The sequence below is a fragment of the Rhinolophus hipposideros genome (genome assembly GCF_964194185.1).
Source record: "Rhinolophus hipposideros genome assembly, chromosome: 17".
NCBI lineage: Eukaryota > Metazoa > Chordata > Mammalia > Chiroptera > Rhinolophidae > Rhinolophus > Rhinolophus hipposideros.
Genome location: NC_138063.1, coordinates 16,070,261 through 16,082,814, shown reverse-complemented (window position 1 = coordinate 16,082,814; position 12,554 = coordinate 16,070,261). Strand labels below are relative to the sequence as shown.

At 36.5% G+C, this 12,554-nt stretch overlaps 1 protein-coding gene across 2 annotated transcripts in view; it reads left to right on the top strand.

Annotated features, from left to right (window-relative positions):
* Nucleotides 1-12,554, top strand: part of RAB27B (RAB27B, member RAS oncogene family) — a 168,132-nt gene that overhangs the window by 91,881 nt on the left and 63,697 nt on the right. The window contains exon 4 of one of the 2 annotated variants that reach the window (XM_081079008.1): nt 58-92. The exons of the other annotated variant lie outside the window; for it this stretch is intronic. The gene's annotated coding sequence lies outside the window, so the exon portion shown is untranslated. The remainder of the gene's footprint in view (nt 1-57; nt 93-12,554) is intronic. 2 annotated transcript variants of the gene reach the window in all.

Below are 12,554 nucleotides of genomic sequence, written 5' to 3'. Positions count from 1 at the left end.
GCTCAGTGCCTGTTTTGTATCTGGTATGTGGTGATTCAAGATTCTCCTTTTTTCTAGGACTTGTTGTGGAAACCTCTACATGTACGTCCAAGGTGGGTCCTTTTTTTTTTTTTTTTTTTTCTTGTCTGAAACTGTGGACGGGTCAGCATGGATAGGATTTTCTCTCAGGCCAAATCTATATCCTTCTGACATTTTTCAAGTTTCTTGCTGAGTGATTTTACCCTTTTCTATTTTCTTAAACTGCTACAGATATTTTATTATTTTTAAATTCTTTATTTTTTTTCAATGGAATATGGGGCAAAGGGAGTTTGAATGGATAGGTTCAATTTGCCATCTTGAAACCAGAAGAAGTCAGAAGAAATCCCCTGGGTAGAATGGGGGACACTGGGATGCCTTCTCTGAGGATTAGATATCTCCTTGGACTACTGTCATTCTGCAAACTTGAAGAAAGCTCCTGGGCATGGCAAGAGGAATGGTCCAAGGGCTGCATATGACTCAGTATCATTCCATTCTCCAGTCTATGTTGACGGAGCATGTGCAGATTTGCAAAGAATATATTGGTAGTGAGCAATCAAGTGAGAAGTCGGTAGGTTTGCCAATTCCTCACAGGCAGTGATTTAAGTGATTTAAGGTAACACTCATTCATTCATTTAGTTAACATTTATTGATTGTTTCTGTTATGGCTGACACTGGAACTGAAATACAACAATGAAAAAGAAATACAATGTTCCTTCTCTGATGAATTTATATCTGGAAGGGAAAAGAAACACAAAGCAAGTAAGCAAATAAATAACATAGTTTCACAGAGGAACGATACTTATCATGAAAGTAAATAAAGGTAGGGAATAGAGAAGTACAGAAACGGGAGAAAGGGCTTTTTCAGAGAAAGCAATCAGGAGGTCCTTGGAAAGGCTGGGTTTTGAGCAGAGGTCTGAATGATACAAAGTAGCAAGCTCTTCAAAGTTCTGGAGAAAGCACATCCAAGCCAGGAGCATGACTCTTGTTGGTCAGAGAAAAAAAATAAGTGTGCAAGCAAGCGTGGGATGAGAGAAGTCTACACAAATCCTTGCCAACAAAGAAAGGAGTTTGGATTTTTCCCTCCTAACTGTGGAAAATAATCGTTAGAGGTGTTTATTTTATTTTATTTTATTTTATTTTATTTTATTTTATTTTATTTTTTACCAGAGCAACCTGACTCAGGTAATTTTGAAAAGCTCTCCCTGGTGACTGTGTGTAGGGGAACAAGAGTGGAAACAGTGAGACCATTTAGGAAATAACTGGTCTCCGTATTTGCAAGCAAGAGGTGATGATGATAGGCAATGCACTGGGAGCAGTAGAGACAAATAAAAGTGAAGAGATTTGGGATGGTTTAGAATTGGATCATGCTGCTAGACTGGTTGTGGGAGCTGCTCAACAGAGAAGAATCACGGATGACTTCTAGGTTTTGAATTTTGAACTGGCTGGATCCTGGAACCATACACTGAGATGATGGTCAGGAAAGGTTGGTAGGTTCCTTTAAGGATGGAAGAAAATAATTCTGGAAGGTTTGGATTTCTAGTGGGGAAATTAATAATTTCAGAAGGTTTGGACTTCTGCATATGACTACATTTAATAGGCATGAAGGATGGGGGAAATCCTGATGAAGGGGCAGGTGGGTACACGGTACTAATATATCCTTTTCTTGATTCGATGTCTTCTGGGATCTTCCTAATCAAGGTGTGATCAGACCTTCCATGTCCTGGGGGCTTATTAGAAATGCAGAGCCATGATCTCATTGTAGTCCTCTTAACAGAATCTACATTTTAACAAAATCCCTATGAGATTCCTATGCACGTTCAAGTTTGACTGTTAGGAAGGAGTAACTGAGTCTAAACGTGAGGACACATCAGGCAAACCCAAACTGAGAGATATTCTACAGAATGACTGGTCTGTACTCTTCAAAAATGTCAAGGTCGTGAAGGTCCCAGGAGGACTGTGGAGCGTTCTAAATGAAAGAAAAATAAAGAGAGACGGTAACTAAGTGCAATGCATGATCCTGAATTGGAGCTAGATTCTTTTGCTTTAAAAGGTCTTCTTGGGATGGCTGTCCAGACTTGAATAGGGTCTTTGGATGAAAGGTATGTAGGAGTTTCTTATTGTGAGGCTACCTTTTTAAATGAAGGTTTCATATTTTGTATTTGTTTGGTTTCCCAACTTTGACTGCTATGGGCCCTTTGCATGCAGTGTTGAGGCAGAAGTGACAGATCGGCGAGAGGAGTTTCTGGAGCTCTCACTTGAGTTTGAGGGTGCCCTCCTTAAAATCTCAGCTGGTGGGCAACGAAGCCTTACCCATGCGCAGGTGTTCTGCCGGCCTCTCTTACATCATATTCTGAGTCTCAGGGAAGGAGCAGTCTTACCGCGTGTCCGACAGGTGGGAGGGGGGAGTACTCAGGCAGACTGAGGAGTCACTGTGGCAGCCATTCCCAGAAAAGCCTAGACAAGAAAGCACCACAGAAAGAGTTACAGCTCTGCATCTCTTTTCCTTCTGGTTCATTTTTTCCATCAATGATTGTATAACCTTTAAAACCTTTATAGTTTAAAACCTTTACAGTTGCCATTTTCTCTACTTGTAGAAATTTATGTTTTTCTGTTTAAAATTGTCAGGGTACTATCCTAGGCATATCTCCAAAGCACAAAAAAATTTTTATAACCATCATGCCGATGATTTGCTCCATGTATTTGGAGAATGCACAAGCAGTTTGGTCTTTATCCTAACGTGATTGAAGAATTCCCTCTCTGAAAAGACTCCAGTCCAGTCGTGTTGATTTGACCATCCCAGCACAGGTCATTTGTAACGTGAGAGATCATGTATGATCCATCACACCCTGGAAATGAAGGGCCGATAACTCTTAGCAAATATTATTAGAAATGAATGTAATCTCGAGAGTAACTCATCATTTGCCAAATAGGTTCCTTTAGTTGTTGGAAACTTTGGTTCCTCAATCAAAGATCAGGTTTTAAAAGATGGGATTTCATGTTGAATAAATACAAATGCTTCAGAAAAGCGTTGACTGTTTTCTCCCTTGGAAAAGACCATTTAGGTCCACAAATGCACGGATTGAATAAATAAATACTGCTCCATCCAAATCATGTATTTATTACTCAGACGTTGGCACAAACCCATTTCCTAGGAAACCGTGGACTCTCTTTTTCCAAGTTGCGTGTGATTTCCCTGCTGCATCAAGATCTATTGTGATAAAAGTGAGTGATACATTCAATCTACTTGATTTGCTTGCAAGCTGTGGGATTTCCTTCAGAGATACGAAACACTTTCCTGCTGCTGCCTTTCCCCCCAATGCCCACACCTTCTGCTCTGTGGAGAGTCACAGTTTTTGAAATATGTTGACAGCGGTACAAATAAGCAATGAACTCAGCCTTGGGGCAATGACTGCAAACGGTGGCTGGTGTCTCAATCCTCTGCTTAACTCAGAACCCACCTCTGCTTAGGGACAGGGAGCCTGGTGTGACATGGAGACTATTGTGTGTCCCTTTGTGGGGGCGCATGTAAGACTTTGAAGAGAGGAGCAGTCTCTTTATCTCCTTGTTTCACTAGTCACTTTGATTTCAAGTGTATACAAGCATCAGGTATTCAAATGAAACAGGAAAAAACTACAGCCTTCCTAACACTCTTAGACGCCCTTATGTCTTTCCCGTTCATGTCTTTAAGGGCTTAAATGTATGACTAATTCAGAAGTTATTATTACAGGAATTATCACAATGAAAATGATCGTAAAAAGGGTTCTTTAGTTCAGGCTCTTCCCCCGCCTTAGGACTAAATAACTTAAGTGTTTAAAAAAGAACAGCTTGTTTTTCATCAAGCACTTGAAATGTTTCTCACTTCAGTGTGACCTAGACGTGGAGAATGTGTTCAGAATAACACTGTATTCACCTGCATGAACTTGGGAAAAATAAACACGAAGGCTTCTATCAAAGAGGGGAGAAGTTATGAGGGACAGAAGCAGTGGGTGATGGGGCACCTCACTACCCAGGCAGTCTGCTTATTCAATGTGCAGTTAACCCTTAAACAATGCAGGGGTTAGGCGGAGTGACCCCTACGCAGTTGAAAATTCACATATAACTTTTCACTCCCTTAAAACTTGACTAATCTCCTACCGTTGATTGGATGCGTTACTGATAACATAAACAGTCAACGAACACATGTTTTATATATTATATGTATTATATACTGTAGTCTTACAATAAAGTGGGCTAGAAAAACGAAAATGTTATTAAGAAAATCACAAGGAAAATACATTTGCAGTACCGTACATATTTATGGGAAAAAATCCAGGTATAGGGGGACCTGTGCAGTTCAAATTCATGTTATTCAAAGGTCAACTGCATATTGAAAAATATTTAAGGTTTATTTACCCAAAATATTTTGAAAATTGCTTACTTAATGAAATGATAAAAAGAGAACTCATTGTCCCTATTTTCAGGAAATAGATCTCCTATTGAATTAAAGGCATTAGAAATATTTATTTTAAGAATGTGTGGTTCTTTCGAGATTGATTAATATGACTGCTAATAGTAATGCACAGTATCTGCAGATTGAAATTCTTACAATAAAAAAGTGCACGACTCTCTCACGTAGCCGTGTCTATGTGCTACGTTGTGAATACCCTTGACTCTTGGCCCAACTATGAGTTAAAAAGGGGGATGAATGTTGTCAGGAGCAAATAAAAGGAAGAATTGTTGAAATTGAATACCTCAACATATTAATAAAAAACTTAACAATTTTCTAAACTATCAAAGAAGATAACATGCATGGACTATAAATACATATCATTTTATAACACTTTTCAGATATAAATGGTGTAGTTAGATTAGCTTTCAGGACGTTTTGTTAGTTACGATCAAGCTGGGATGGTTAAGTGGCTCAGAAACATGAGTCATTAACATTATGTTTACACTAGCCAAAATAACATTAAAAATTTAAGGAATTACATCAATACCAAGCTCCTCAACATCAGAAGCAAACATTCTAGATCTCTTAAAAGCAAACATGAGTAGATTTGAGCAAAATAAATTAACTAGAAGATATTAAGCTTATTCTGAAATGCTGGACCACTTTTTGAGGTTTCGTTACATTAACTGGCATTTAGTTTTAATTCAACGTTTCTTTTCCTGTCTGAGATACCACCCATTATGGGCAGTATCTCTGAACATGAAGTCTCTGAACATTCGGGGAAAAAACAAGTGTTCAAGAATTTACGTCTCTGAATGTTTTTCTGGGCACTGACTTTGAGGATAAGTCTTTTTCTCGAGGGTTGAACTTTTCTTGTAGGAGTGGGCAACAGGCAGGAGATTTGGACAGGTTCCATATACATCCTCACCATTCTGCCCTAAGAAGATCACCTCTTCAGGAACCTGAAGCTTGACAGGGGTGATGGCAATCCCTCCACCACCCTTCTGAGCCCCCAGCCTTTGACAAAACAGGCTCATTTCTTACCTCTATCAGTATGTATATCATCTGACTGCCAGCTATGGAAACAACCCCCGTATTAATGGGGAACGTGTATCAGTCATGCTACCTTTGTGAGGTTTAAGTAGAACCGGTAACGTCTTGTTAGTGATGTTTTAATAGTTTTGTTCTTAGACATTCAGTGGGAAAATGACCAAATTTACCAAACCCTTCATTTGCAGTTGCACTCACAAGTGAGTTCTGAAAATGGGATACTTCTGTGCTGGCGGGGGACATACTGAAAACCATCGATGTCTGAGCTAGAGGGGAAGAGTCAGAAAATAAGTGCAACCACATAATTTGCCCTATTACCTCAGCACCCCAGGAGGTAGCACCTATCTCCGAACACAGGAATACATGATACGTGGCCCTGTCCTTTAGGTCTTATTCGTGGCCCCAGTCTGCTTGTATCTTACAAAATAGGAGTGAATTTTGCACTAACTATATGCTTAGCATGGATGAAAAACAGCCAAAAGCCAGAGGAGTTTCCATCATAATAAAAGTAAGGCATCCTTTAAGAACAAACAAAATTGGTTTCATATTATGCAATTATAAATATTTAAAATTTGTTCATTGTTTACTAATTAAGATTCCATACACTTTTTATAGTCATCTGGACACGCTCAGTAATGCTCTGCTTATCAAACAGTCTCCATATCTGAACAATTGGTTTCTTATTCACAGTCCAGCTGACCCTTCAGCGCAGCTGTCCTCCACATGTTGGCCCAGTGTTCCAGGCTGGCCATATGTCAACCTATTCAAACAAAGCCATAAACTGGCGAATGTGTTTTAAAAATATATTAATTTATGATTCCTCATGAAGTTCTTTACTAGCCAAACTAAGTCAGTTTACTCTTTCCAATCCATAGTAAAAAAATGTAATGTACTTATCAGTGCACACAAACACGTATACATATACCTTCAAAAGCTTCTAATTTTCAAGACGATACACTGAATACACAGTTAAGTACCCCCACTTCACTAAAAGAACAGAATTAATATGAACATTTCATTAGAACAACAGAAAATAGGAAAAGTAGTTAAGCAATATCTAGCTATTATCACAAATTGGAAGGGCCTCCATAGACCAGGAGCTAATGACAAATTGCTAAGAGAAAGCAAAAGGAAAGTCATGGAGCTAAAATGAGAACAGAGTGAAAAGATAACAACCCAGGGGCCACAGAAGGACTTTCCTAAGGAAAGGTAATTATTAGAGCAATTAGTACATGATAAAACCTTTTGAGTGAAATTTTCCCAATTAGAGAATACACATTGGTTTAAGCCACAGAGGTTGGGAGTGATTTACTATAGTATGTTTTTTTTTCTCTAACATTTTTATTGTATTGTATTGTATTGTATTGTATTTTATGTTATGTTATTACAGTAAAAGCTTCACTAGAACAAAAGTCAAAACCACGTGTCTGGGGGCAAAGAACACGTAGAAAAGCTTTAGTTAAGTAGATGCAGTTGATTATAAAATAATTATTCACTTCAATACAATTCCACCTTTACTGAGTATCTATGGACATGTCATATAAAACACTTCAAAACTTAAGCATAAATAGTATTAAATAGACCCTCCAGTAAGATTAAATTTCTTGGTACATTGGGTTATCTTCTTTTAATTTCTTTGGAGAGTATGCTTATGTCTATTCATGTACAGATAATGATACTTTGGATTAGACTGACTTTTAAAAAGCTTAAGAAGTTAGGTTTTACTGTTAAGAATTTAAACAATCATAATTTATTCTTCTAACTCTCCAGATTTCCAGCATGTGTGTAAGTTGAGTTTTGAGAATAGCTGATCTGACAATATTATTGAAACTATATACCCTGTATGGGCAAACATCTTCAAATATGAAATAGAAGCATAAGGGCCTTCAGCTACCCCACGATGAGGGCGCTAGAGATGGAGGGGGCGGAGTCAAATAGAAAGAAGATGGTGTTTCCTTTAAGGGGGTGGATATTTAAGCCTAGTTTTATATTTATGTTCCTTTTTTTAGACAGCTCTATTGAAGTATAATTGACCTATAATAAACTGCACATAATTAAAGTATACAACTTGGTGTTTTGACACATGAATATACTCGTGAAACCATTACCGCAGTCAAGATAGTGAACATATCCATCATCTCTAAAGTTTCCTCCTACTCATTTGTAATCCCTTTGCACTCCCTGTTCACTTTAAGTAAAATTAAACTTTGTAAGGCTTGTCACTTAGTCGCCTCCTAGTAAATTTGGTTGAGCAATACTTGATTCTAGGGAATGCTGTGCTTTCTTATATGTTTATTAGAAACACCCATCTAAGTGTGTTGCAGGCATGCAACTTTATGAAGTAGTTATTGTTAGTATTAGTATTAGTATCTCTTTCATAGAAAAGGGGGAACAAGGGATTAGAGAGATTATGGAAATTTTCTGAACTAACATAGTGCTGAAATTCATAGTCAGGACCTCATAGAGTTTGTAAGTGCTCACTAATCACCTGTTGAATGAGTGGCTAAAAGAGTTGGAAAAACTTTGTGATCCCTCCCCTTGAAGTTGTAAACTCCGTAAGACCAGGAATCATGGCTTTTGTGTAAATTTTGCTGTGAAATAATCTTGGTATGCCCAGATTGTCCATTACTTCTACATAGTCAGTGCGCTATACGTGTTACATGAAACTAATGCATTTCCTATGAAAAAAATGAATAGTCGTGAGAATCTAGATTGTTTAATTACTTTTCAGGTAGCCTTCCTGTGCTTCATCACCCAGCTGAGTTGCTCGGAAATAGTTATTTCCTAAGCTTCGGGTGGGAAAAGAGGTACTCTACATAGAGACGTTCCCTCAATCCTTATATTTCTGCTTTATACGACCCAGAACTTTTTGAAGTACCCTGGGTCTCCAGTGAAGGAGCCACTCTGCAGTGACTTTCCTCCACCCTGATAGGGGAGTTACCACACTTCTATCTCCTTGCTAACTTCAAAATATCTGTTGTACCTTCCTCTTGCTATTGCTATGTTGTTTTGTGTCTGGACTTTCTCCTTCAATATTATGCTTGTTTGATTCGTTAATGTTGTTGCAGGTAGGAATACTTTATTCTCATGGATGTGTAATATTCCATTTTATGAATGCACCTACATTCCATTTTGTAATTTATTATTCATGGACATGTAGGTTGTTTTCAATGTGCAGCTATTACAAATTGCTCTTGTAAAAGACTCCTGGTGTACACATTACAAAGTTCCACAAACCGTATATTTAGAATGGGCCATATCTCTGCCCAAGTTCAGTTTTCCAAAATAGTCAAATAGTCATGTACACTTCCCTTAGCGGTGAATGAGCATTTCAGTTGCTGCATGTCCTCGTCCATACTTGCTGTTTCATTTTAGTCATACTGGTAGATGCATAGTTACATCTCATTATGGTTTAGTTTGCTTTTCTCTGATGACCAAAGAAGGTGAGCACTTTTTCATGCTTACTGGATATTTGGGTACTCTCTTTTGTAAAGTGCCTGTTCAACTTTATTGCCCATTTCTCTATTATGTTATTGATTTCAATTTTATTTACTGTATTTTATGAAATTATAGAAAAAATTATCTTTCTGAAACAAATTGGGGTATAAATAGACACAAATAAGTGAAAAAATATAGTAGGTGCCAAATCCAAACTAACCATAAGCCAAAGCCTTTTGGGGATAGGACTTGACTATTTAGTACTAATAAACTATACATGACACATCCTTACATCCACTATACTGTAAATATTTGATTGTGTACATTACTATTCTTTTAAAAATACTTATGTGCAAAAATTTAAACCAGCAGCCATTACCTTTCTTGGGTTAAGTTGATAAAATAAAAATATAGTCTACATTTTCTACTATAGATTAGTTACAATATAATAATTGCCCTAGGTTTTGGCTATAGTAAAATTAATGAACCTAGAACTAGCAATTCTTTAGCTATAAAAGGATATTATAATTAAACATAATTTAATGGCTACATCAATTAAGCTAAGATAGAATAGAATGCTTCATATTTTCAGGAAATAGAAAAAGTTTTAAAAAATGGTCAAAAACAATACTGAAAATTCAAGAAAATAGTAATGATTATTACATGAGTCCTAGGCCAAACTGTATTATATTTACTACCACTTACCAGATTTAAAAATATCAGAACATTTCAAAGAAAGAAATTTAATGTGAAATGTTAGAACAAAATATTTTTTAAAAAAAATCAAAACTTTTCCTTCTCATCAGAAGCATGATGATCATGGGAAATATTCAGTCAAACTTAATGCAGTTTTAAAAATTACAGGTAGATGTTAATTGAATGAGGAAATATGCATTAAACTGGGACACCAAAAAGGATAATTAGAGACTAAGTGATTTAATTTTGAGGATGGGTAAATAAAATAATGAGATAATTATTCTAGCCAATGAGAGCCAAAAATGTGGATTTTAATTTTCAAAACTGAAATAGTTGACTATAAAACGTTTGACTAAACTATAAATGTTTGACTTCTGTGACATCATCAAGGAATTTGATATTCCACTCAATATTATTGATTTACCAGCTAAGTAAAGATTCTCTCTTTAGACACAATTTTTTTTTGTTTTAGTGTTTTTATTTATTAAATTTGATTATCTAATCCCTGCCTTCTTCAACTGGTTTATTGAATATCACTTAATTCTTTATGTTATGACATAAAAAATTGAGCGGTACAGATGAAACTATTTATAGTTTCTATTAATAGTGTCAAGTACAGTTTCATTAGTATAAAGTCAAGTTTCATTTGGTGCTGAGGTGTGAGCAGCAAACCCTTGGAGTTACTGTGGAGGAGTGGAGTTAGTATTTCCTTGTCATAGCTCAAAACCCTTCATTGGGCCAGCAAATGTATGAGGTCCTCTAGGGCCAAACTGAGGGCAAAAAGCAATGTCAAATCGAGGATAGTTTATATACCATAATATTTGCTACTACAGGACTCATGGGGATCATGGAATTATGGCGTCAGGAATTAGATTCAACTTTGAGCTACTTCACAAATTTCCAATATTATCCAAAGCCTGTATTAGTGCTGTTTTGAATCTGTAGATATATTTATGCTGAAATAACTGAGGATGGACTTGTGTGGAATTGTATATTACATTTTTCTCTAACTAATTGGGTGGTTATTAACAATCAATGAATGATTGCAACAAATATTTTATAATTTTATAAAACAGAGGTTTTAAGGATAATTATTTTATCTTTACTGTGATAGAGTCAAGGAGGAAGAAGAGGAAAGATAACTTGCAAACACTTGCTGTTAGTCCTAGAGAGCAGATTCCAAATTGTGACGGCCAATGTTACAAGATCTTATATCATCAAGGAGAAGTTTGGGCCGTGTATCTTCTGATTGTGACAAATCCAGGGTGCCCAGCAATAGATAGCCAAAGTACTTCTGTGATTTATTTATCTTATGTTAAATAGTAGGAGAGAGAGTTGCCTGTATGTTTACCTTTAATTATGACATGAGGTTATAATATCTCATAGGAGAGAGTCAAAATTTCTCCTTCTAATTTTCATTAAGAAAAATTACACACATTTGTACCATTTTGCCTCAAGGAGTTCCCTTATTTTGCTATGGACATTTTTATCGCAAATTATATTATCTTTGAGAGTCCAATATGTAGTGCTTTGAATCATTTTCACAAATCTTTTCCCCCAACTTTTAATATCTTAGTTATGAAAAATCATATTTACTGAAATACGTCACAGAATGGATAAGAGAGTCTTTTGCCCTTTTCTGTGAAAACTTCCTTTTTAAAGATGTCAGAGTAGTGAACACATTCATTTATTTACTGACTCATTCAACATTTATCCTTTGGACACCTATAATGGTGTGAGACATGAAATTTTTATAAGCAGAATGAATTATTCTTACATCCTCTGTTTTTAGCATGTAAGATCAAAGAAGAATCCATCACAGATGTCTTTTGGCAGAACTTGGAATTTTGGTTTAGAATTCTTGTTCATCTTACTCTATACAGAAGTTGGGAAGACCCTCAGTTATAGAATACTATAGACAGCGGCTTCCAAAATGCTCCCCCTCGAAGGAAATACCAAAGGCTCCATGAAGCACCCTACTTTATGTACTGCAGGCAATTCTTTTATTATAAATTTTCTGGTATCAAGTACAAGAAGCAGAAGTGCTTTGTCTAAAATGTGGATCAATTGGAGAACCTTGTGGGAGAACCTTGTGGGTAATTCAGTAAATAAATGACTTAGACCCACCTATCCAACTATACCAACTATGTTAGAATCTGTGTCTATTTGATTAGTTGCATTAGTTACATTTGAAGTCATCATCTGATTAAGCTTATAGATATTCATCCTCACTCTTGAAGACCCATCCACCTTCTACACAGGTCAATGTAGGGACTCAAGTGGAGATGTGATAGGAAGCACCTCTTTTGCCTCATTTGAGTTCTTAATAGTGACACTCATATCTGCAGTTCTTTCTGAGAGTAACTATCCCATTGGATATAGTCTCGGGCTGAGTTGCATAGTTTCAGTATCTCCAAATTAACCTTTCTATCACATTATCCTTTAGCCAATAGGAAAACGACAAACATGAGATGGAGCTGAAACTCTGATTGAATCCACTGTGAAGTAGAATTAATTCAGCCATTAGCCTTGACTTGAATCTGAATTGCAGTGACTTTTTTGTTACTTAGCCATTAGTGATTTCTCAATGTTCTACTGTTCTGGAAAGGTTCCTGTTCTGTTCCCCAGTGCCTATTACTTTGAAAAGTAGTTGTATGATCCTTTGGGGAAATGTAGAAAGAACAAATATAGAATATTCTGTGAGTATTTGTAATATTGTTGCAGTTTCCTTCTTAAAAAGCAAGGGTGTTTCTTTGAATTAAGACATGGCTTACTCTAGTTTTGAATCTCATCAAACTGGAAAAACAATTACAAACACTGCTAATCAAATTAGTACATTTTATCCTGGGCATCTATATTAGTCAGTCCATCTGTTCTAAAATTGTGCTCCTTCTTCCTTGATACAAACACCCTTAGAACCCAT